General features: G+C 45.2%; 1 protein-coding gene across 2 annotated transcripts in view; it reads right to left on the reverse strand.

Annotated features, from left to right (window-relative positions):
• NALF2 (NALCN channel auxiliary factor 2) overlaps positions 1–24,064 on the reverse strand; it is a 73,863-nt gene that overhangs the window by 48,350 nt on the left and 1,449 nt on the right. The gene's annotated exons all lie outside the window — the stretch shown is intronic.

Below are 24,064 nucleotides of genomic sequence, written 5' to 3' on the forward strand. Positions count from 1 at the left end.
CACTGGCCTGCAATGACAGAATTTGGAATCCCTGAAAAAGTGACAAGTGTCTTGCAAAAATCTCACAGTGGAAAGAATGTAAATAGTCCATACCACCTCCACCTTTGAGGCTATACTGATGATTTGGCTACTGTAGGAGACAGTGTAAAAGATGACCGGAGATTTGAAGAAAGCCACAAGAAAAATGGGATTGAAAAATCAATGAAGACCAAACCTTAGTTTTAAGCTTGTCCAAGAGCTTGCCATCAGCTTATGTAGCAGTTGATAACCACAGATGTCAATACACTGAACAGCTTAACTAGGTGGAACAATTAATTACTTATTATAATTTGATGAAGTAGGAAAATAAAATGTGGGTGCAGAGCAGAAACATTCATTCTCTCTGCAGAGAATTTTTAGCTCCACACAACTACTGAGAAAGACCAAGTTCCAGAAAGACCAAGGTACAGCCTGTTGTTTTATATCTATGTTTGCTAAGAAGGAAGAAATACATCTGAACACTTTTTAAAGTACTGTGATTAATTAGGGGGTTAGTAAGGCAGAGTGATGGGCAGGAAAAGAATTAATAGGGAACTGGAGGAGGTTTATGAACCAGCAGTGTGACCAAGGCAGCAGCCTCAGGAGCCGGCTTGGCAAGGAAAGGGGAGGGTAATGGTAGCTGCTAGTGCAGCTACATGGTTGTGCCAGTGGCACACTGGCAGCTGGAAATCACTGCTGTCCTGGGCATCCAACTGTCTTGTTACACCTCTGCTATGAAAATATAAGAATATCACATGTAGTTACAGCCCCAATGACTTCAAAGTACAGGACATGTACATAGGATGATAGAAAATAGATCAGCTAAGCATCTTGTGGAAGACTCTAGCTATGATGTTTGGCCTTTTGGCTTGACCAAGGAGAAGATGGAGAATATCAGTGAGCAAGACCCAAGAGCCCTTACTATGAATAACAGCATTGAGAAAAATGTGTCTGTCAGAAAGAGGTGGGAGAAATAGTAAGAGTGGCCAAGGACCTCTAGAGAGCCAGGGAGGATGGCCAGAAAGGATATTCATTTCTAGTCTCACGGGGAGAAGCTACCAATATTGGTTCCTTATCCTTTTTCCCTTTTGGCTTCTCACAATAAATCCCCTGCTCATTATTGAACACTTTCCAAAAGCATATGAAATTTAGCTGGTTAGGATACTACCACCTCTGAGCCAACTTCAGCAAAATAATCCTCCGCAGAAACAAGCCTTTGTCATCTGAGCTGCAGAGAACAAGAAACACCTGGAAATGTGCATTCTCCAACCAAGAAAAAACAAGCAACCAACCCAAAACAAAAAAAAACAACCCCAGCACTGTACTACTTTTCTGGTTTACACTCTATTTACATTTATGTTGAAGAAAGTTCACTATGAACATACAGTGCTTCTCCTTAGGCAGCTTCAGATTATCTGACTTTCTAGAGGTAGCTGGCCACTTGTCTGAGAGTCCTGTAAAACTTCCCCACCTGAAGAGGCAGGCCATGTTTGATATCTAGCATGAGCTGGGAAATGGAGACTTCCAGTCAATAGCATGCATACCCATTGTTCTTCAATCCCTAACCTCCTGAGATCTCAAAACATAGGGCCAAATCTCTGCTTGTGTAAAATGACACCATTCCATTCACTTCAATGGAACTGCACCAATAAATACCAGTGGAGAACCTGGCTTTGAAAGTGGCTTTTCCAAGACTTCCCACTTTCTTGACAGCATGGCATTTTTCTTAATAGCCATGGTAGGAACAACTCTAATGGCTGTTACATCCGTTTCTAACTCATTATGTGCATTACTCACCATGTCCCCTGGATTAAAGTGCCAGAACCTTCTAATTTAGTAATTTGTGGAGCAAAATAGTCTATTTCTGACTGCAATTGCTATACCAGAGCTGCCATGGTGGACAGTATCATCACTTTAAAAGTAAAGTCTTGGTGTGACTGACAGCCCAGTCAGCAATACTATCCTGCAGAGTGCATGTGCATGGCAGCCGTCACAGCCCAGGTTACAGTTCTGCCTCTCATTCCACAAGAGTGTGGTCCTAACCAGCACCCTTGAAAGCCCTGCTCTACCACTGAACTCTGGGCCCTGCAGAGCCGTGCACAGAAAGGCGCTGCTCGTTGGGAAAAAGTCCACCTTTTCCCTCTGTCACTTGATAATCTAGCATGGATAAGAGCATCTCCAAGGTGTTGGCTTTGCCACCCCGACAACAAAGGTCTGCCCTTTTGCCCTGTGCAAGGCCAGCTGGACCAGCAGTTTCCTCATTATTAGAATTCAGGACAGAGGTGCAGCATTCTCCCTACAGGCAAGTCTTGCACCTCCATATCATGGAGCATATGTGATTATTTGGAGGCAACAGGTCTGTGCACAGACATGCAGAAAAGTATGTTTGATAAGCAGATATGAGGGAACATTCACATTATTTAAATGCTCTATACACATTCCATGTTTCTTTCATCTCTTCCCACTGTATAGGTCTGTTCTGCCAATTTGTTTCCCTCCCAACCCATTTGCTGCTGTGATGGTTCTGGATGCCACTTCAGAAAGCACTGAGTGGTCCAGTGGTAAACTGCAGGTTGGATTCTTCCCTGACATGAACTGGACCCTTTGCGTGGGCCAGTTTGAGAGACACTAATTCCTCTTCTCCCCACTACAAGCATACTGGCAAAGGGGGAACTTGTGCTGTTTCTGCTTTCCCATTCTCCCTCCCCTTACTAGAAGCTTTGCAGATGCTGTTACGCAGGAATCTGATGTCAGCTAAAATGCCAAAAATCTGAGTCTCTTACTCTTTTAAGACTTAGCACAGCAGGGAACATTTCAGTGACTCCATTTTTCCTTCCCTGTGCAGCCTTCCTGCTAGAGGAGGCAGGGGGATATGTATCTAGTTCATACAGTGCTCTTTTTACTATAAAAATGGTCCGATGATAACATATCCCAGCTGCTTTTTCAATAGTAACACTTGTCACTTGAAGATCTTTGAGCCATGGGATGGAGTATTACCCCCTACAGCGTTTCCCACGCTTCTTTCCCATACATCTCCTGCATGTTGGTTTAGAGCCAGGCACACGTGAATGATGCCACCCACACAGGAGGAATAGGAAGGAAAAGCAGAACAGAGGAGAAAGTGGCAGAGCAGGGGAATGCTACCAGATTCCTTCTACAGTGACTTCATTGTAGGTTAACATATGCCTGTTGGGTTGGCTGAGCATAGCATGGAACAACTTGCTGCATCTAGCCTGTCAAGCACGTGTGGGCCTTTCACTGGCTGAGCTCTGTTGTTGGCATGTCACGCTTTGGACTGTGCATATTCCTGGAAGCTGGAGAGGGGTCTAGGGCTATAGACAGTGTAGATGAGGAAATATTTCTTGCCCAACCAGCATGTGTCTCATTCACAGATTTGCTGTCCCTGAGTCACTGCCCTTCAAATGACAGCTGAGCTTAGCTCTCTCTGTGCAGCATTGGGCATGAGTTGCATTTTAATGGCCTCTGAGCGACAGCAAGGATAGCCAGTGGCAGACTGAGCTAGATCCTCACCCACCTGCCTCTCTGGGCTGGGCTGCACACCCCTGATGCCACAGCCAATCAACAAAGTCCAAATGGTGAGGAGCACCCTGTAGGAAGGCATGTACAAAGATAGGCCAACTGTTTCAGGAGAGAGAAAGCCTGTGGACCATTTCTAGAGCCAGGCCTGAGCATCTGAATAAGTTATTTCCCTTGTCTGCTTCTGGGCAAGAACTGAAAATAGATGTGCTGAAATGCTGGAGGTTGCTCTTGTGCTACTTCTCTCTAAAAGCAAGGGTGGAGCTAAGTTGGGGGAGTCTCAGCAGCAACATTTTCTTTAAAGTCTCTTGTGTAGACATCCAAGCCCAAAAGACTGAGATAATTCTGTAAACTTCAGTAAACTAAACAAAAAGGAACTTTTTGAGGCTCAGCCATTGTTAACATAAAACCCCTCACAGATGCAGGGTCCAACAGTTTTTGATGAGATTAGAATGCAGTGGCAGTGAATATGAAGAAGCTTTGCTAGGCTAAGACTGGAAATGGATCTGACCACTAATCTGGGAAACACTGGGCTAAATCCTCTTTGACAGCTAAGAATTTCCTTGTACTGAAGGGAAATGTATTGCCCCACCACATCCAGCTGCAGCAGCTGGGAGGTGAAGCAGTGAACAGCATTGTCAAGAAAGAAGGGGGGCACAAAGAGGACCCTCAGCCCCTACCAATTACACTAGGTGTAACTTTAGGGAAGCTGACATCCCAGCCCCACACTTCAGCAATCACTTTATCTTGTTGCATATGGATTCATTGCAGCTCCCATGGGTACATGTAAACTCAGGCATGTTCAGTCTCCTGAAAGAATGTGCTTAAACTAATGTGACAGTAGCGCTCTATTGAGTCCGCCAGTACTGTGCAGCAGGTTTTTCTGAATTCTGTGGGCCCCAGTCTCTCCAACAGAAGTGAAGCAGAGGAGTTGCCCCTGTTACAGTGAACTCTCAACCTTTAATACCAGGTATCTGGTACATACACATGGGTGTATGCTCCTTCTGCGCCCTTTAGGCCAGCGATTCCCACACTGTGGGTCGCAACTCCAAATGGGATCGCAACATCAGTGGATGGGGTTGCGGGGGTGGGGGGCTGTGGATTGGGAGTGAGGGGCCATGCTGAGGAAATGGGGCCATAAATGGGGTCATGCTGAGGGAAAGGTTGGGAAACATTGCTTTAGGTCGTGTGAGACCTCCTGCCCACCACCATACCCTCCACAGAGCTACAGGTCCCTTCTTCCCTTGTGAAGAGGCAGAAGACTGTTTCCTGTACAAGGAATGTACTGGGAATGTACAAGGAATGTACTGACAGGCCAATGACATGGCCATTTATGGGCCATGTAGGAGGCTTCCTCACAAACTCCTCCTCTGCTTTTACACTCTGCTATGCCAGTAAGGCTAATTATTGATCAGCTCCCGCCCTCTCCCCCATCTGCTAAGCAGCTCCCATAGCCATAGATCAGGTTTTAGACAGGTGGTTTCTTCTCCAAAGGGTTTGAAACAGCCATGAAGCAGACCCAGAGGGCTGCAGCAGGAGTGACTCTGCTCAGGGTCAGGCTGGCCAACTGTTGCTGCTTGAGGCAGGGGTATTCCATGCAGATGCTATAACTAGGACAGTGAATCCCATTCTGCTGGCTTCATCACTCCCACCCTTGCTTAGAAAAAGGGAAAGGAATACAAACAGGCCAGATCCCTATCCAGTCAAAATGCTGTTTGTGTGAAAGGTTACACTTCCTCTGCTACCTCTATATTAGGCTGGCTTCCCACATTCCAGTCTTTGCCAAGTGGAGAGGGACCTAGAAGGACAAGTGGCCTAGATAATTCAGTAATGGGCATGTGAGAAATAAGGATGCTCTGAAACACTCAGTTTTGGGACTCTGATGAGATTAACACTACACATCTAAATGATAAAGTCTGTGCGGGTCTCAGACTGTGGTGGCTGTACACTAATGCAAAATATATAGCTGATAGCACTGTGCCACCCCAGTGAGGAGGAATGTGGCATGTGGGCTAGCAAGATGCAGAGGCAACAGGGACAGGAAAGGTGGAAGACCAAGTTCTGGAGGTGGTGAGCTGAGGGAAGCCATGGATGCTTCTGGCAGCAGTGCACCCAGCATGGGAGTCACTTTGCTACATCACTGTAAACTCAGCATAATGTGTCACAGTGTTGACGAACTGAGTTCATTGACTCCTCCAAGCTGCCTATAACCCAACAGGACCATTGCACATTGGATGCTTTCCAAAATAAATCATTATCCACTAAAATAATGCACCATGACTCTTATGCTGGAGCTGTGCCTGCTTCTCCAGGGAATCTGTTCCACCCCTCACTGGTGAATTCAGTTCAGCAGTAGCTCCGGTCTTACCTTTAAATGTAGCTGCAGGTTGTAAACATTGATGCAGTAAATAAGAGATTTCCTTCCCAATAACTAACAGTCTCTGATTTGAGCCCCATTAAAACCTCACTGGGAGGTGTCTCAGAGGTCCAATGTTATCCACAAATAAACTTCTCTACCTTATGCACATGTAACATACCCATGTGTATGTACCATGGTGATGGACTTGCATAGACAGGAGAGACAGATACCTGGTATTAAAGGTTGAGAGTTCACTGTAACAGGGGCAACTCCTCTGCTTCACTTCTGTTGGAGAGACTGGGGCCCACAGAATTCAGAAAAACCTGCTGCACAGTACTGGCGGACTCAATAGAGCGCTACTGTCACATTAGTTTAAGCACATTTTACTTGACAGCACTGGCCCACAGAGCTGCACATTGTGGTGCCCACCACCCTCATCAGAATGGAAGGGTGGAACATAGGCAAATCACACTGGGCCTGGTGACTCTGCAGGCTGACATGGTAAATATGGAGGCAGCTGCAGTTCACTCATTTTATGTAACCTTGAGCTGGCTCTAGGTTTGCTGGCCAGTTTTTAATGGACTCACCTTAGCTGAAAAGTCTGAAGTTCTCTTTGTTTAAAAAAGTGTAAAGACATTCAAATTCTACCCCGGCATTCCCCAAGAACACAGATCAGGATGAAGCTCTGCTTTGCCGAGCAGTGTAAATGGAAAATTGTACCAAAAATATAGGTTTACTTTTTTAAACAAGTCTTCAATGTCCACCTCATGGATCAGCAACAACTATCCACTGAGTAAAAGTGCTATTTAACTAAAGGTCAAACTCTCTGGAGATTGACCCCTGTTGGGAAGCCTTACACTACGTGAATGTCATCATTTTCATTTCAATGAGAGCATGGCACTTGGGGAGTTTGAAGCCTTCCCTCTGAGGCATCATGAGCCTAGATATAGCATCTCTAGACAGGTGTTAGAGGCCTGAGGTACGGCCAAGTTGATGGAGTGGTACCACTGCCCCAGCTGAGGAAAAGGCAAAAAGCAAATGTTTGGAGACCAAGTTTCTCCTGGTACAAACTGGCTTTGCTTCACTGAAGTCAGGCTTACAGCACCAATTTAGGTGCCACCAATGACCCCGGTTTAGGGTGGTCCAGTTCTCTGTTACTGGATATAGGTGGCTCACGTACCCTGATACAGATGGACTCTTTATATTACAGGAAGAATAGAGATGAAACTGTTACAGTTTTAAGCCTTAATGATCCAAGGTGCGAGTAGCACAAGGTAGGAATTAAAGAAAATATATAAAATGTTTTTGTTGACAGCATCCCTCCCTTTAATACTAGATTGCACCGACAAGCAGACAACAATACTGAACCACCACAGCTCATCAGTTGTGTATAACTGCTGTCTAAACTCTCAATGGTTAAATGCTTGACAGGATAGTCATGTTTTCCTCAGTACATGGACCCGAGTGAGACCCTATCCTTTTCCACAAATTTATGTAGCCACCAGGGGAACTGTAGCAGCAGTTCATTTAATTCCAGGAAGCATCAACATAAACTTGGTCTTAGGGGTTAGCTGAGAGCTTCCCCAAAGGCACTGCCCACCAGAGAGTCCGCTGCTAGGATGAGTAAGTCATCACACCAGAGCAGAGACCCACTAAGCTCAAATACCATGTAGGACCAGAGCCCCCACACATGGATTTCCATTCTGTTTTCTAATCTAAAATCACCAGGCTTTGTGTTTACTGGAGACAAATAACCTACTCTCATTTACAAGTAGACACATGGGACCCAATTACCTGCCAATTTAGGTTGTGTTGCAGCCCAAAAATAACATACACATGGGTGAGAAACCCTAGACTTTGATTAGTGTAATCTAGCTCCTACTGGAAATCATGAAAGATCCCCACCATCTTCCATGGGTTTTAGTTTAGGCCCTTGATCTGAGTCCTTGGGGATTCAAGCTCTCGACTGGCAGAACCTGCAAGCATTGCATGCCTGACACCTCTGGAAATGTGAGCATGTAGTACTCACAGGGAAGGAAAGGAGACAGGGCCTCATGTTCCTCTCTAGTTGGCATGCACAGAAGAACCGAGATAAACAGGGAGCCGTCAATAGCAAGAGACACTACAATGCAGAAAGCAGGGAGACAAGCCTGCAGATATTTCCCATGCACTGTCTAACAAGCTGCCATGTCAAATGAAACTACCAACTTGCCCAGCTGATTCGTGCAGCAGAAACAGCTGGAATCGTCACTAGAAGCCATTTAATTCTCTAAGGCTAGGAGGATGGCTTGCCACTTTGAACAACTGGTCTGCAGCACATCCTCTCTCTAGAACCACAGACTGGACTCTCGTCAGGCTACAGCGTGGCCCTTCATATCAGATATGTTGGATCATTTGAACAAGGCCTTACAAACCAAAGGCCTGCCTACTCTGCATTAGCTAGTAATGGTTCAGACGCACTTTTCAGCAGAGAAGTGGGGGTGTTGTTGTCTGCTGTATTCATTGATACTACCATCCACCTCAGAAGAGGCTGCATGTTGGCAGTACTGACAAGCCCAACTATTCAAATATCTTGAGTCAGGCCCCAAACATTGAGAAGACTGTACAAAAGACCATGAGATAGTAAAAGAAAAGGCTGTCATTTTTTGAGCTCCCCTTACCCCCCTTTAATAGTTGGGTGACAATTATAGAACTGGCACCTCCCACAAGTGCCTCATGCTTAAGAGGATGTAGGTCTCTTCAGGAGCTCTCAATGGAGAACACAACTGAGACCGAGGCATTGCTGTGCTAGGCCCCATACAACCTTATATTATGCTATGATCCCTGCTCAAAGAATTTACAGTTTGTTGCAAAGCACAGTGGCAAGTTTGTACAGTAGTAGAAGCAAGACTATCAATCCATCGAATCTCCTTCAGGGACTTCCAAACTTCCCTGAGATAGGCACAACTTTTGATCTCCAGGCTGGATTCAAACAACTGACTGATCACATTAGGCACATGAAACTGAAAGGGTCAAATCCTCTGTCAGGCACCATCCATCCAATCCCTTTTAAGATGGAGCTTGATCATTTTTAAAAATAAGTAGGTTTTTTGCCCCCATTTAAATCTCTATGGCTTATTAGCAACTCCCTGAGGCATCCTGTTCCCCAGTAGTTACTTGGGTTACAGCTCTGAGGATAAGGCAGGCTCCTGGGAAAATGAGTTTGTATCAATCAAGTTCTGACCTTTTTGGAGATTTCCGAGACAGGGCCTCCCACTCTCTGGGCACACAGGCATAATACATTGCTTTCAGCCTCTGCTCCTGGTTTTAGAAAGGACAGCTCCCAGTAGCCAAGCACAAAAATGCAGCAACAAAACAGGATTTCCAAATTTCTTTCTAGCTATCCTTGTCTGAAGCCTCAAACAATTTCAGCAATTACTCCAGGTCCTCACATTAGCAAACACATATGCTTCACCCCACAGAGGCCGTAGGCAGAGCTGGTCAGGGTATCTCAACAGAAAATGCTTATCCAACAGAACAGAACTAACTCATGGAAGTGTGCTGATTCCATCAGAACATTTTCCTGGTTTCCCATCAGCTCAGCCATATGCTTTCCTTGACTCACCAGCAAAGCCCTAGTGAGGAGCCTGGGGGCTTGGTCTCCTTGGCCTTCCAAGTCCCTTGGAAACCTGCTAGGCAGACTTCCAAGCGCCCTGCCTAGCAGGTTCCCATGGCTAGCAGGTTCCCAGGGCTACCTGCTTCACAAACTTCCAGAACCATGGATAAACAAGGAATTTGGACCAGAAATTTTTCAGTTCTTCTGATATGGACAATTTTTAAAAGGCATATCTGACTTTCCTATCTAAGGTACAATGAGAAATATGTAGAAATGCAAAATTATCTGTGGGATGGAAATTCTAGGCACTTTGGGCATAAATCCATTCAAGCCTTCAAGCCCATAGCACAGAGCCCTCTGATATCAGTGACAGGAATGACTGGAGGCAGAAGGGAAGAAAACAAGCTGTCATCTTCACTGTGGTCCAGCTTGTACTTCACCAGTGCGGGTCTTTGAAACAGCAATGGAATGTCAGGCTGCAGGATCTCTGGTTTCTTTTCTAGGCTCTGGGGGAGCATAGTGTAGGCTGGTTGCTAAAGCCAAATCTAATAAAGCTTCTGTCCAAGTAATCTGTGCGGATTGAACTGCTGCCCTCTGGATTCAAGAAGCATGATCCCCTAGCACTTATGTTACAGAAACTGGCATGCTAGTGTATGGAGCATAGCAGCCTCACAACCCTATACAAGTGGTCCAGTCTCTAAAGGATGACAGAGAGCCAAACTGTGTTAGCATGAGTTGTCAGAGTATGCAATCTGGGTTATTCCTTCCCAAAAACTGTGAACGTGTGGCTGAGCCTTGGCTCTGTAGAGTGATGACCCAGGTTTTATTCCCAGCTCTGCCTGAAGTGGCACAGTGGAGGCTCTCAACAGTCTGATCTATAAAATGAATGATTGATGGTTACCTCTAAGGTAGGTGAAGGTTTGATTAAAACTGTGCACTGGGAGGGGCTTGGCAATGTTAGCACCACTCAGCTGAGCTGCCAGGATAGAATGGCTGGCTGCCTTGCTCAGGCTCAGTACATCACCCTGTAAACTACCAGGCACATGTGGGCGTCTGCTTTCCCTCCCTTCTTTCTCCATGACAAGTGTCAAGGCAGACACTTACTGAATAGTCACAACAGCTTCTCCAGAAGAGGCCAAAAATCACAGTGCTCAGGATAAAAAGCTCACCAGAGTCAGCAGCACTGTTTCAGCCTACTCTATGTACGCAGCTGCAAAGCACTTTCAAGTTCTTCAGGATGGGAAGTAGAAGTAAATCATCTGATAGGGCTGAAGCAGTCACCATGCCTACCTAGTAAGGGCCTGCTAGCCCTCTCAATCCACCCCATGGCAATGTTAGAAATAAAATAGGTTTTATTGTGAAAATAAGTTTTTTGCATCCATTTTGTTATTATAAAGCAAAACTACATGATTCATTTCTAGCTTTGAGGTTTTTTGAATATAGCAAATGACCTTTGCTCTTTGCTTTAAAGGTTTGAAGATGAGTTTCACACAAGGCACACAACTATCACTGCATTAGAAGATATAATTTCAGTACAGCGCAGACATAACTGCAGATTTCTTTTGCTCAAGTTCTTTATGTGACTTAATCGCATCACTGCAGAGGGCTGAAAAAAATTACCTCTGTCTATATAGAAATTGTGTTTGCGTTTTTGTGTTCAATAAGGTTTACACATATGGTTCTGGTCGAGTTTGGCAATTTACGTATTTAGTCCATTGTTTACTCTGGAATTTTTTCTTACCTCATGAAATGTAAGTAAAACTTCATGTTGCCACCAACAAAAAAAAGTAACACTGTTTTGTTTTTTAAAATACAGTCTTTCAGGGCAACTCTTGGGACTGCTTTATATGGAGTGCTTGTAATCTCAGTGATATATTACAGGACAGAATGTTAAAGTTTGAAATAACTTTAGACAGTGCCTGATCAATAAACTACTCTGGCAGGTTGTGACAAACTGACAGAAGGCATGAAATCTAAAGGCAACAAAGATGCACTTTTGATTGCTGGTGCCAGAAAGGCCAGACCTTTCAACACAAATATTGATGAGAACAACAAATTGTTATTTATGGAAGCCTAAACAAAATGAACTAAAAATATAACATGATTTAAGAAAGCACCAGGGACCAGCAGGATGAACTGAGGTCAGTGCATTGACCTAACCTTTGGGTTTCTTGCCTCGTATTTGCCTCACACTGTTAGCCTTGAAGACTACATTAGTAGCTTTTTTTTGGATAGCACTTAAAGAAAACTCTCCCCGACTAGCAGCAAAAGCTGGCAGGATAGACTATGACACACAAGAATGTCATGTTCAGATGTAGGCGATCTGAAGCGGGTATTTACTTGCTAGACTGCGGCAGCTCTTCCTAAACATCTACTCCCCGAGTGCGTAGTTGCTGTTCTTATGAAAAGCAGTTACGGCACATGCTGTTTTTCAAAGCTAAATGTCTCAGCCATTTTACAACATGCTTCACATTTTCGGAAGCAACTGGGTCACACGAGCTGCTCGCTGTCTTCTACTGAAGCAAACTTGGTTTGTAGCATGAAACTGTAGGTCCCTGGAAAGCAATCCCCTCACCTTCCAAGACCAAGTGAGGACCGCAGACATAAGAGATGCACCAGGGACCAAAAACATTTGTTTGCCTGGGGGCAAATATAAAAGAAAAAACAAAAGCCTGGACTTTGAAGGTGTTCAGATAGCTCACTAGCCTGTGTGGAAGCCAGAACAGCATCTGTGACTTGAGTGCAGAGGCCAGCACACATGCAGTGTGTGGAGATGGAAAACTGCTGCCATACAGGGAGTAGGCAAGAGTTGGATATGCCCTGCTTCCACCTGTAAGCGGGGTGGGAACTGGATGGAGAAGGAATACCTGAAATCCAGCCAGTCTGAGCTGGAGAGGTTTAGACTTGAACCTCACTGCTCCTTTCATCATGGCACTTGGGTGACAAGCTTTCAGTACACACAACGTATAATCGCACTCCCAGAATAGCCAACCGAACAGGGGCTGTGTCCTCCAATGCACAGAACACCATATTAAGACATAGGAGAGAGGGGCTTGTTTCCAGCTCCATCACTGGCCTGCTACATGACCCTGAAAAAAATCACATCACTTCTATGCCTTAATTCCTTTTTTTACAGTAAGAAGCCACGACTGACCCTCCCATGTCAGATGCTTTGAGGTCTATGGATAAGAAGAGCTAAGCCTTTATTACTAACCATATCCGTGGCAATCCCAAAGCTACATGGACTTGCAAAACTGTGCCAAGAAAGCACTGCTCCTCTATGAAATAAGGGAAACTGGGGTCTTTTATCAGTTGTTCGTGACCATGGCTCCTATCCCAACAGTCGTATCACTCAATGTTAACCAAAGGGACAGCAATCTTAAACCCTGAAGCCTTTTCTAATCCTCAGAGAGCTGTGTACAAAATGACAGAAATCACAGATGGAAAAGACCCATAGATCACAGCAAGGCAACCCCCCCCGCCCCCCATCCCCACCCAAATCAAAGGAGCCAGGATTTTGCCCTGGGCATTAATGTAAGACTGTTCAGTCTGGTATATTCTGCTGTCCTGTTTTAAGTCACAGATAAATTACCCTTCCTTTGGAGATTATCTCCTGCTGGAATGTTTTACCAGTAGGCAGCGAAACTTCCCCCTTGTTAATTCTTTGGAGTTCCTTTTAGTTGCATCTGTTCTGCCCCACAAAAAACAGTCCCTCCCCCTTCTTGGGGTTGACCTTTCAGATATCAACTGGTTACCTGGGTCCCTGCCATGGCCCTCCCTGTACAGGGAGCAGGAGCTTTCAACATTTCTGCATAATCTCACTGGTGGATCCTGCTGAACCCATTTTTCACCAAATCAATTCTTCCCTCTTCCATCTCCCTTCCATGCTATATTATCCTATACATGCATCGCTCCTACCACAATTCTTCTACCCCTCACTGAACCTTTTCAGTCATAGCTCAATGTTTGTGGAGGGGGAAGGGAGATGAAACACTGGCCAAATTTATGGCATCCCACTATTTGCTAGGCTATGTGCCACTATAACGTGACTCTCAGTTTTTTCTACCTCAACTCTCTTATTGGCTTTTTACTGCAGGTGATTCCACAGAGCTCTCTTGCTAAGTCTTATTCTTCACAGAAACCTTCATGTTCTGAGGCAAAAGCTGGCCTTAACATTTTAGGGCTAACTTATTACACTTTTCTGCTTTCCAACTGAAAGGGGAATGCTGGAACCCAGGACCTGCAGCTATCAATACTGAAAGCAACATTCAGTGGACAATTCTCCACACAGAACAGGAGTTTGGAAGCCACTGGGGCAACTCCCACAGGAAAAGTGTTAAAGATACAGAAAATAATTTAATGGTGGGATCCAGAGTAACTCATGGTATTAACATAACCCAGTGCTCAGAGCCCATCCCTGGACTCCAGGCTACCACAGGTGCAAAGGAGTGTAAACAAATCCAATACAATTCACTAATCTAAAAGCCATGCATCTCTTCTGCTTTAGTCCCTTCCTTCACCACTTAATTCCCTGTCTCTCCTTCCTTTCTGACTCATTTTGTCCATCTCCAGATTGTTTTGTCTTGTGTCTCATTTCTATACCGAGTTTAGTCAGCTTTATTCCCTCTTTCTCTGAGCAGCAGCATCTTTCTCCTCTTCCCACCTCGTTTTTGCCCCGCTCTATCGCTCATTCCCATGGTACTTTCTCACTTCTGATTTGTTCCTTTACTGCTGTTTTCTGTGTCTTCACTGCTTCCTATTGTTGCTCACCTCTGCATTCTATTTTCTCTTCAAGGTCCTCTACCATGGACTCAAATGTATTACAAATATTAATTTCTTATTATTATTTATTTACCTAGTGCTGGCCATGTCCTTGATACCATACAATACACAAAGGCAGAGACAGTCCCTGACCTGCTGAGCTTGCAGTCTGACAGACAGAGGCACAAAGGAGACGGGGTGCACTGGGAAATCCAGACACGGAAATAACTGAGAGGTTTTAATTCTGATGAATACGGGTAAAATCACACCACCCTAAAGAGGCATATACCACTAAAATCTGAGCCCTGCCCAGGCCTGTGTACCTGATGGTCCCTCTAACATGCTGTTTGGGGTGCCTTGCCTCCCACTCCAACTCAGCATGGAGCAGACTACGACCATCTTCCTACATGCTCCCATCCTGTACTTCCCCAGTCTCCTGCACTCTCATCTGCTTCTCTCAGATCTGAAGACCCCTGTCTTCTGCAACACCTACATTTTCTCCCAACCCCACCAAAACAAGAAAAGAAAAGAATTTAGGATTTTCAAAAATGATCTAAATGAAACTATGTTTTCTGCAATCCTCAAAGAGGATTTGGCACCAATCTGTCTCCTCCAATAGAAGGTCTCTATGGCAGCAAATGTCTTGCAGGGAGCTGAGCACACTGCTCAAGTGTTAACAAAGACATGAATAATAACAAAGAGCAAAGTTTTAGAAACACACAGTTTCTGACCAAACTTATTAACATCTGGTCCAGAGAACCTATATAAGGGTGGACCTTTGCCTTTGCTCGTTGTGGCAGCCTACAGAGCTTGTATTTGGGGTTCTCCTAGGGCACCACCAACCAGCAGCACCATACTCCAGTGGTGTCCTTCACATGTTGCCTTCCTAAATCAGTGTGGTAGGAGAGGGGAGTTTGGTTATCCTGGTCCCCACTAGGGAACACCCTGACTAGAAGCAATAAGCAGCAGCTGAACTTGGGCTAGTAATGAGAGGAAGAGACAGGGAACATGCTGTGGGGACATGAGCTGACCATTGTAGGGATGGAGGGGGGTGGGGTTCAGTGTTCTGATGCTGGTCAGAGTTCACAGGCTGATCAGCTGCAAGAGATCACAGCCTGAGACTCTGATGGCTTGGGTTGTTTCTGGTTGAACAAGAATAATCAAATGGGCAGCCCAAAGACTGTTTTATTGTTTAGCCTAGGCTGCTTGTGAAGTCTCTGGCCAGCCACCGCAGGTCTAGGCTCATCACAGTCCTTGAGCTGTGCAGTTTACATCACACTATGTCCATTACAAACATATGCTTTGTCTGAAGGTTGGACAGGTGACATCTGGACAAGAGAAAAACCAGTTCAATAAAAACCACGGACACTTTGTCAAAATATCTCTTCAAAATGAAACCTTACCCCGTACCCCCAAATGAAAAAGCATTTACAGATCAAAAAGCCTGGGGCAGATTATGAAGAGTATGTCATTCATTACCACAATGGCACCCTATCCCACGAACAAGGCTCCCAATTATACTCCCCACCCACCTGCTTGTGCACACTCCCAACATGGAAATACACCAGAAAGGCCTCTCTGGGGTCAATCCCTGAGGTCACTTTCACATGTGCTGGAGATAGGGGTCTTGAGAGTGACTCTGGAATGGCTGTAGAGTACCCACAGAACTGTATTCCTGGGTTTTGAGCATGAGGGACACATGCGTTAAGTACACGAACGCTTTAGTGATGGGATAGACTCCTAGCTACCACCGTATGGGTATGCCCTAAGTGACTTGGTGAAGGCTGAAGAGGTATTCAGTACCAGCAGTGACACAAATGCAAGAGATGCCTTTATTTCAGTCCTGTACTCTGTTTCAGCTTGGCATGCTATCATATGTGACTGAGCTGTCCAGCTGAGGCCACTGGCCAAACTGGCCACTCATCAGAGGACTGTCTCTTGCAGCCACGAGGAAACTTGTGTTAGCCCTACACCTATCTGTGGTTTCTGTTCCCAACAGCCCTGAAATCACGATCTGGGTTTCTGGCTGAGTTGGAATGACAGACCCTGCACCACAGAGGTACGTTTGTATTGCTTTCAGTTTCCAAGTTTTTCTGAAGACAAGGAGTCTTGACAACATATTTGGTTTTCAAATTAAAACTAAGATTGATCTTGCCAGCTACAGAACTCTAAAATCACAAGGGGACATGTTTTCAGGACCTGTTAGTTCCTACCTAGGGGATATTTGGATGGTTTTGCCCATGTGCTTTACCATGTTCTTATCCAATGTGAATTTTAGCTGCCACCTGGCTGTTCAGCCTAACAATGCATTTGAGTCCATCAGGAACTCACATTAGTCTCTGTTCTTTCACTAAACATCAGTGTCCAAAAGGAATCCTTTTATCTGAATGCCCTGCCCCCACCTTTGTTGGTTAAGAAGAAAATGGAGCTTGGAAGTAAATGCTGTAGACTTTAGCTTTGCAAACAGAATGTAGCTTCCTCAGCACATTCCAGTTTTTCTTAATAAACTGTTTAGTGTCATCAGCAAATGCCACCAATTCTCTGTTCAACTCCTCCTCTATCTCACTGACATATTAACTAATATACCAACCGTAGGGTTCCCTGCTGTTAACGTCTCTCTGCTCGAAGAAGAAACCAGTTACAATAGCATTGTTTCCCACACACAATCAGTTCTAAGTCCACAAGATGACTTTGTCCCATTGTTATTTATTTTCCCTTATAATCTTTTAGCGGATTTGGTGTTCAGAGTTAGCACATTAGACAAAGCTCTCTGTAGCAGCTATTTTTAGGGAGAAATAACATAATTACAGTGCTTATACCTTTAAGAAAACAAACCTTCAATTTTGCAGTGGCTATGTTAGAGAGCATTTTTTGCTTCATTGGAGAAAGGAGCCCCAACAACAAGCAGACCTACAAACATTAGAAGGACCTTTGGCTCAGGGCAGGCTCAAAACGACAAGGACCTATTCCAGCCACTGACCTGCCTTTATACTATGGCCTCATTCTCACAGCACTGAGCCTTCACCTTTTGAGCTAGAACTAACTGAATAACGTGAAACCTAAATTTCACTCTGCTGCTACCCCCAAGTACATGAGAGCAATGAAAGGAGCCCTGATCTTTGGTTGGGCCCTTAGATGTCTCAGCAACACAAGAAGTGATGGGCCAGCACTCAGGTGGCTAGTGGGTATTTGTGAAAATGTTCCCAAAAGTGTCATGAAACACAGCATTAAAAGAGAATTTTCATGTTAATCTGTGTCAGAATATGCAAATTCATTATTTGTTCTTCTGCTCAAAACATTTCATTCCTCCAGTAAGAAGAGGGGTAATGCCACACATGGGCTCAACTTTGGAGAGCTATCATTTGCTAGGGAGAACAAATAGCCCATAATCAAAGTAAATACTTTGTAAAACTTCTCAAACATGTTTTGTTCATGCCATGTGACTAGTATTTAGGCCCAGCTTCTTTCTGGGTATAAACTAGTGTAGATCCATTGATTTCAATGGAGCAAAATATATTTACATCAGCTGAGAATATAATGCATGTGGCAGTAGTGCCCAGGGCTCTGTTGTTCTGAGTGCTATACACTCCTGGAAAGAGACCGTCCCTGACTCAAGGAGCTCACAGTCCAAGACCACAGTCTTGCAAAGATGCATACAATTGTTCACACACCGTGAAGAGTCCCCCTTGGCCAGGATTTTCAAAGGCAGCAAAGTTCAGTGGAATCTGGGTGTTTAACTCCCTACACTCTTCTGAAAAAAACTTCATCCATTGGCTTCAACAGACCTGCTCCATGCGTGAAGTTCAGCATGCACACAAGCCTTGCAGCACCAGGGCCTAAGCAGCATACAGCAGGGCAGAGGGGAACGACCAAATGGATACAATTGAAGCAGGCAATTCAATTTTTTTCTCTTATAAACAGAAAAGTAAGACCCAGTTCTCTCCTGTTGCCACAGTGGGCATCAGTAACTGGCTTGTAGGCACTATAGTAGAGGGGGAATGTCAATCTGAACTCTGGACATTTTTCCCAAATGAGTTAAAAGTTGTTTCAGATGCTGCTCCTAGCACTATATTCCCCTGCCATTTACAGTATTGTCATTTTACAATTGCACTTTCTTTCTTTCCATTCCCTTGGTGCTGTATGAAAAACCCACGTGAACCCAGCACACAGGCACAACCATGAAACCGACTCTGCAGAAAGCACTGCTAAATGCAAAAAGGAAATGAACAGTAAAATACAGAAATGCATCTTCCTGCTTTAATGCCTCCTAGCTATGGGGATCTTTGGTGTTAGTTGTAACAGTAATAAGTAAAATATTTTCAGAGGGTAATTTAAAGCGAATGGTGCCCCTCTAGGAGTAACAAAAATGTTTGCAGAAATTAGGATTAGTCTATGAATTATTCCCAAACAGAAAAAAGGCTAAATGCACTATGAATGTTATTGCAATGATTAATCTAAGCAGCTGTATTCCTTATACATTGAACAAACCATGCTATACAGTTTCCATCTTTGTGACTCCCACTGTGATTTAATTTCCTAATCGTTGCTTGGCTTTTATATTCCTGGCTCCTTGGGGCACAGTCTGTGTCGTAAGGTGTCAACACATCAATGAACAGCCAATGTTTTAGAACAGGGCTGTCCAACCAGCAGCCCGCTAGACCTCAACCTACCCTATTACACCAGCTGCAACAGCAGTCAGGAGTCTCTCGGCTTCCCTTCCCTCCTCTGGCTCCCACATCATGGGCCAGCGTGGCATGGCATGGGACACTTAAGGTGAGGCCAAGATTACGCAGTGCATGGTGCAGCAGCATGCGGGGGGGAGGGGGCAGGAAGGGGAAGGTGAGAGGGGGCCCACACGGGTACATGCTGCAGTCGTGTTGGTGGGGGACAATGTCCATGCAGGGTGAACCCCAGGGGCCCAAATCCCCAATGATATAGTCTGCAGGATGTGTGACCCCTGGCCACTTCAGAAGTTGGACAGCCCTGCTTTAAAACCTTACATTACCTATACCACTTCCTGCAACCCAGGGCTTTCCTGGCCTAGCTCAGCTCAGTTTGTGCTACCAGATCAGATAACAGCCTAGTGTTTGAAGCTGATTTGCTAAGAAGCTTTGGCTCAACTTGTATGTCCTTACTTCTTGTCAAACAAACCAGCAAGCAACTAAACATGTGCTTTTCAATCAGCTCATCTCTTCCTGGGCTCAGTAGGGCTAGCAATTCTGGGCTGAGGGAAGCAAGCAGAGGAAATACAGATGACAGTAAACCTGCTACAGTGGGACACTATTTATCGGCTGACAGTCTACACTAGGAAGAGAGCCTTGTGCATCTCCCTTGTCTTGGGAGCATTTGCTAGCTCCGGCTGAATCGCTCCATGGTTCTGGATTCCATTCACCCAAGAATGATACAACTATAAGGGATGATCTACCCCCTCTGCCACCCATGGGGCATTTGGAGGTCACTGACCTACCCGATTTGGTGCAGTGAGGAGGGTTCCATTAGCACCAAGGTGTGTTCCTGGGAGGACTCTTCTTCTGCCTCTTTGAGGCTGTTTTTGTGATCAGACAAGAAAAAATGCCCCATTTCTCTTTGCTCCGGCTACTCTCTTTCCCTCCCACTCCCCCTAGGGCTTTTTCTCAGTCCCACAGCCTGTGCAAGCCTTATGTCCTCAGTCTTCTGAGTGAAGTGAAACGGTCAGATTTCCCAAAATTCACCAGCAATCACCCATTCTCATGGAGCAGTGGTCTGCAAATTTCACCATAACATCTGTAGGCTTGCTTAAGACCAGAGTTGTTTTAGCAAAAAACAGACTGTCTGTTTTGAAGGGGGAAGTGGGCAGGGGCTATTCCCCAAATCTAATAAAAACTTTAAAAGTCACTGGGGTCTCCCCCTGTCCAGCTTTCACCCCAAGAGCTCTACTTATGATATTTATTGAACTGCATTGTTCCTCCTGGAAGAAAAGAAGTTACTACAGTAGTAGGATACCTGCTTCTGCAGATGGATTGGTCTCTGGGGAATTACGTACAAGTAGACCTGGGACTGTATTGTCTTCTAGGCTTATGTTTTGCAACATTTATTATGAAAGGTAGAAAGGCTTTAATTAGAGGAAGAGTCAAATGATTTAGTGCTGAATAGCTTCCTGGCTCAGGAAGAGCAAACAAGGTGTGGAGCTTTTCACCAGTCCCAATGCAAACTCAACAGCATTGCTTTTACATTTGTTTTTTAAATAGCCATTTTGTGAAATGAGTTGCAGATCTCAGTCCAGTACCCCATAAGGAGGTATCCAAGGCTCAAGAGTACCGCAAGAACTGGAATCAACTGGCCTTTCTTCAAGAGTCTGAGTCACCCTCACAGCCCTAAATATCATCTTCTTCTTGATCAAACTGAAGGACATGGTAAGGGGCACCGTGCGGAAGGAGTCTATACTCTTGCTGCCTGCACCATATCTGTTCTATAGAGACAGCCTAGTCAGTGCCGAACATTTCACTAGCATTAAAACAAACACCAGAACAATAGTCAACACTGAGACATTTCACTCTCAGGGGGAGATATTTTCTCTAGGGTTCATTACTTGCTCCCTGCTTCAACCTTCTCAGCTCTGGCACAATTATATCATTCTCTTCAGAGTCTACCAACTCTGTCAGAGGAGCAAGTCTCATAATTCCCCTTACCCCACAGTGGAGAATATCTCGTCTAGAGCAAGAGAAGGGGAGTTACAAACATTTGCAGGAAGCGTTTTCCTCTGGTGACAAAAAGGCTCTCTTAGAAAAACCAAATGTTCCTCCTTATTATATACTCACCCAGGTTAGGAAATATATTTTAATAAAGAAACCCCTCCCCCCCCACCAAATGGGACTTGTATTACCTGAAACTCTACATTCTTCCTGGCCAGGGAACTTTCACAAAGCATTTATGTAGAAATCATGCATTTACTTATCTGATATCACTACATTATCTTCAATTCCTATATTTTTTGCTGTTTTCTTCATCTATAAGAGCCCTTTGATATTGCTTAAATAGATATTCTTTGAGCAGTGTACAGCCAGTAGCAGCATCTTTAATATACAATATTATCCAGTATTTGAACAGGGCTTTACAGGTCCAGGTTTTTTTATAAACATTACCAGCCTGATTTTCAGCCGCGATGTGTAACCTGTCATAGCTAAAGTCAGTGAAAGCTGCAGGTGCCCAGCACCTTGAAAATCAGGCCATAACTCTCTAATCACCACAACAACTGACATATGCCTTAGCCTCATTTTACAAATGGGGAACAGACACACAGAAGGCAAGGTCAAAATTCTCAGATCTGAGTGCCTAAAGTAAGGCACCTAAATACATATTTAAACATCTTGAATAAGTGGCCTGATTTTCTGGAGACACTGAAATCCATAGGAGCTGCAGGTGCTCAGTGCCTCTGAAAAGCAGGTGCCTACGGAGGACCCTAAATATGAAATGAGGGACCCTAGTTGGAAGACTTTGGCCTCAGTCACCTGTTGAAGGCCACCCAGGCCAGGAGCCAGGTCTCCCAAACAGGGCACCTGTCAGGTACTCTGCCCATGAGTTAAGGCTACATTTCAAATGCACCTGATTAAACTTGATGTAATTTACTGATGCAAGGACGCTGCACATTAACACATAGCAATCTCATAAACTACTTGATATATTTATTGGTGTCTCTACCTCAGCCCCTACATTTTACAAGACATTTCTTACATGTTACTTTCTTAAGTCCTTCTGCCACGTATGGTAAAAATACGTATTAAATAGGGCCCTGCTTCCAAGTGCTTGGCTTTCAGAGCTGTCACTTTTCCTTCTAAGCTCCAAATACACCATTCCCCCCCACCTCTATTTTTGTAGAAAGTCCCATTCCACAAACCATGTGGTAAGTTCAGTAGGGATGTGTATGTTTAACTGAGGCCTAAATCATATACAACATTCCCTCTCTACAATGCTCCCCCTCATATACATCCCCTGCATTTTGGTTCCTTGTGCCTCCGAATTCTATACAAACCTCCCCCACTACAATTACACACACAAAGCATCTGACTGGCCTTTTGAACTGAAGGAGCCCAGAAAATTGTAAAATTATGCACACAGGAAATACACGTATTCACCACTCTCTGCTTGGCAGTACTTGTATCTTACTGAGTCAACCCTACCAACAATGCCAGCTCATCCACCCATTGCTCCCACAAGCACCTCCATGCTTTTTTTTCTGAGGCTGACCTGTATGCATGGAACACGCACTGAATTAATCTGTAAAGCCACTGATCTTTCCCCTCTTTCAGTCCACCTTTTTGTGAGGCCTGGTGGAAATGAGTAGGGTGATGCCCAGTAGAGATTGTTGGTGTCTGCTTTATTTGTTTGTTCTAAATGACTCTGAACTTCTGAGTGGTGACTGGTTAGGCTATGCCAGTGGGGGCCAATGGTCTTGGCAGGTGCACCACAAATTAGCCCTGCACTCTCCCTGAGTGCCACCCCGATGCCCTTCCTCTGACGGATCTACTGCTCTGCCTTCTGCCCTACCTGCCACTGAGCTGCCTGTCACCTCCCTGATCTGCCACATAGAGGCTGCCTGTACCACTTGTGGCTCTCATGCTACAGTTTAGCCACTCCTAGTCTATGCAATTGTATGTCCCCAAAACTGGTAGCTTCTTTGCCTGTTTGCTCCATCTGCCAGTTTTTTACCACTTCAGAAAGATGTCACCTCAACAACTCTGTGCCCAGCTCTGGATGTATGTGCTAGCTCAAAATATGCTCAGATGGAAGAGCACTGCTAAAGGAGTTGTCAGTACCATTACTGCAGCACTAAGTTTTTCTTTGCGCTCTCCCAGGAAAGCGCGGAGAAAGAGTAACCCTGTTCATTTTTTAATTCCGCCACATTTCCTCTCCGAGGTGAAGTGGAAACAACCCCTTTGTTGTAATGCACAGAACACTGTCTCAGCCCCAAGACACCTCTCTGAAAGGGCAAGTTTGTAATTAGCAAGACAATTACACTTCCTGGACATAATATCCAGAGGAAGGTGGCACAGGTAGAGTCCAGGGGAGCTCAGCTTAGTCACCTAATTGCTCTTGAACATGTTAATGTACAGAGTCAGGACACTGGGGATTAACCCCTTGTGTCACTGCCATGAGAAGTGATGGCAAACTTTGGGGTAACAGGAAGAGAAAGACATTAAAAACCAAAGAAGGATGCTGGGCTGGGAGGTTTGATCCAACTGGTGTGAGGGGAAATCATCTCTTCTCAATCCATCCATAAGGAATAGATTCCTCTCCATAGCTGGTACAGCACTGAACAAGTGGCCAAGTGCATTGTGGGGATCTTGCCTTCCTACAAAACACTGGGCAGTCAGGCCCAGCTAGAGACAGACGAAGGCGATGGCTGGCTTCCGGCTGCAGGGGAGCACCTCCTAGGTAGGCACGTGCTTTGGGCAGCTGTTTCCCACTGGGCCAGACTTAGACCATAAGTCACACACAGGTCCTGGCAGTCGCAATCCTTGCCCTAGGCGACACTGTGCCTGCTCTCCTCTAGTGCTCAGCACCCACTAGCACTGCCCCCTGCCCCACTCTGCTACCCCAGCTGGGGCGCAGCAAGCCGGCAGCTGTGGGAAAGAGGATCTGGGGGTGCTGTAATTCCACGGAGGGAGGGAAGGAAACACATGCAGGCAACAGCCTGGGATTCACACTGAGCCCAGGGGCCAGCACCACCTGAACCAGCCTGGGGATGATACCCTGCTTCTGCCTGTGGGGCAAGGCAGGGGGCAAGTGGTTCAACTCAGGGAGCCATGGCATCCTGA

This window comes from Alligator mississippiensis, chromosome 8 (genome assembly GCF_030867095.1).
Source record: "Alligator mississippiensis isolate rAllMis1 chromosome 8, rAllMis1, whole genome shotgun sequence".
Lineage (NCBI taxonomy): Eukaryota > Metazoa > Chordata > Crocodylia > Alligatoridae > Alligator > Alligator mississippiensis.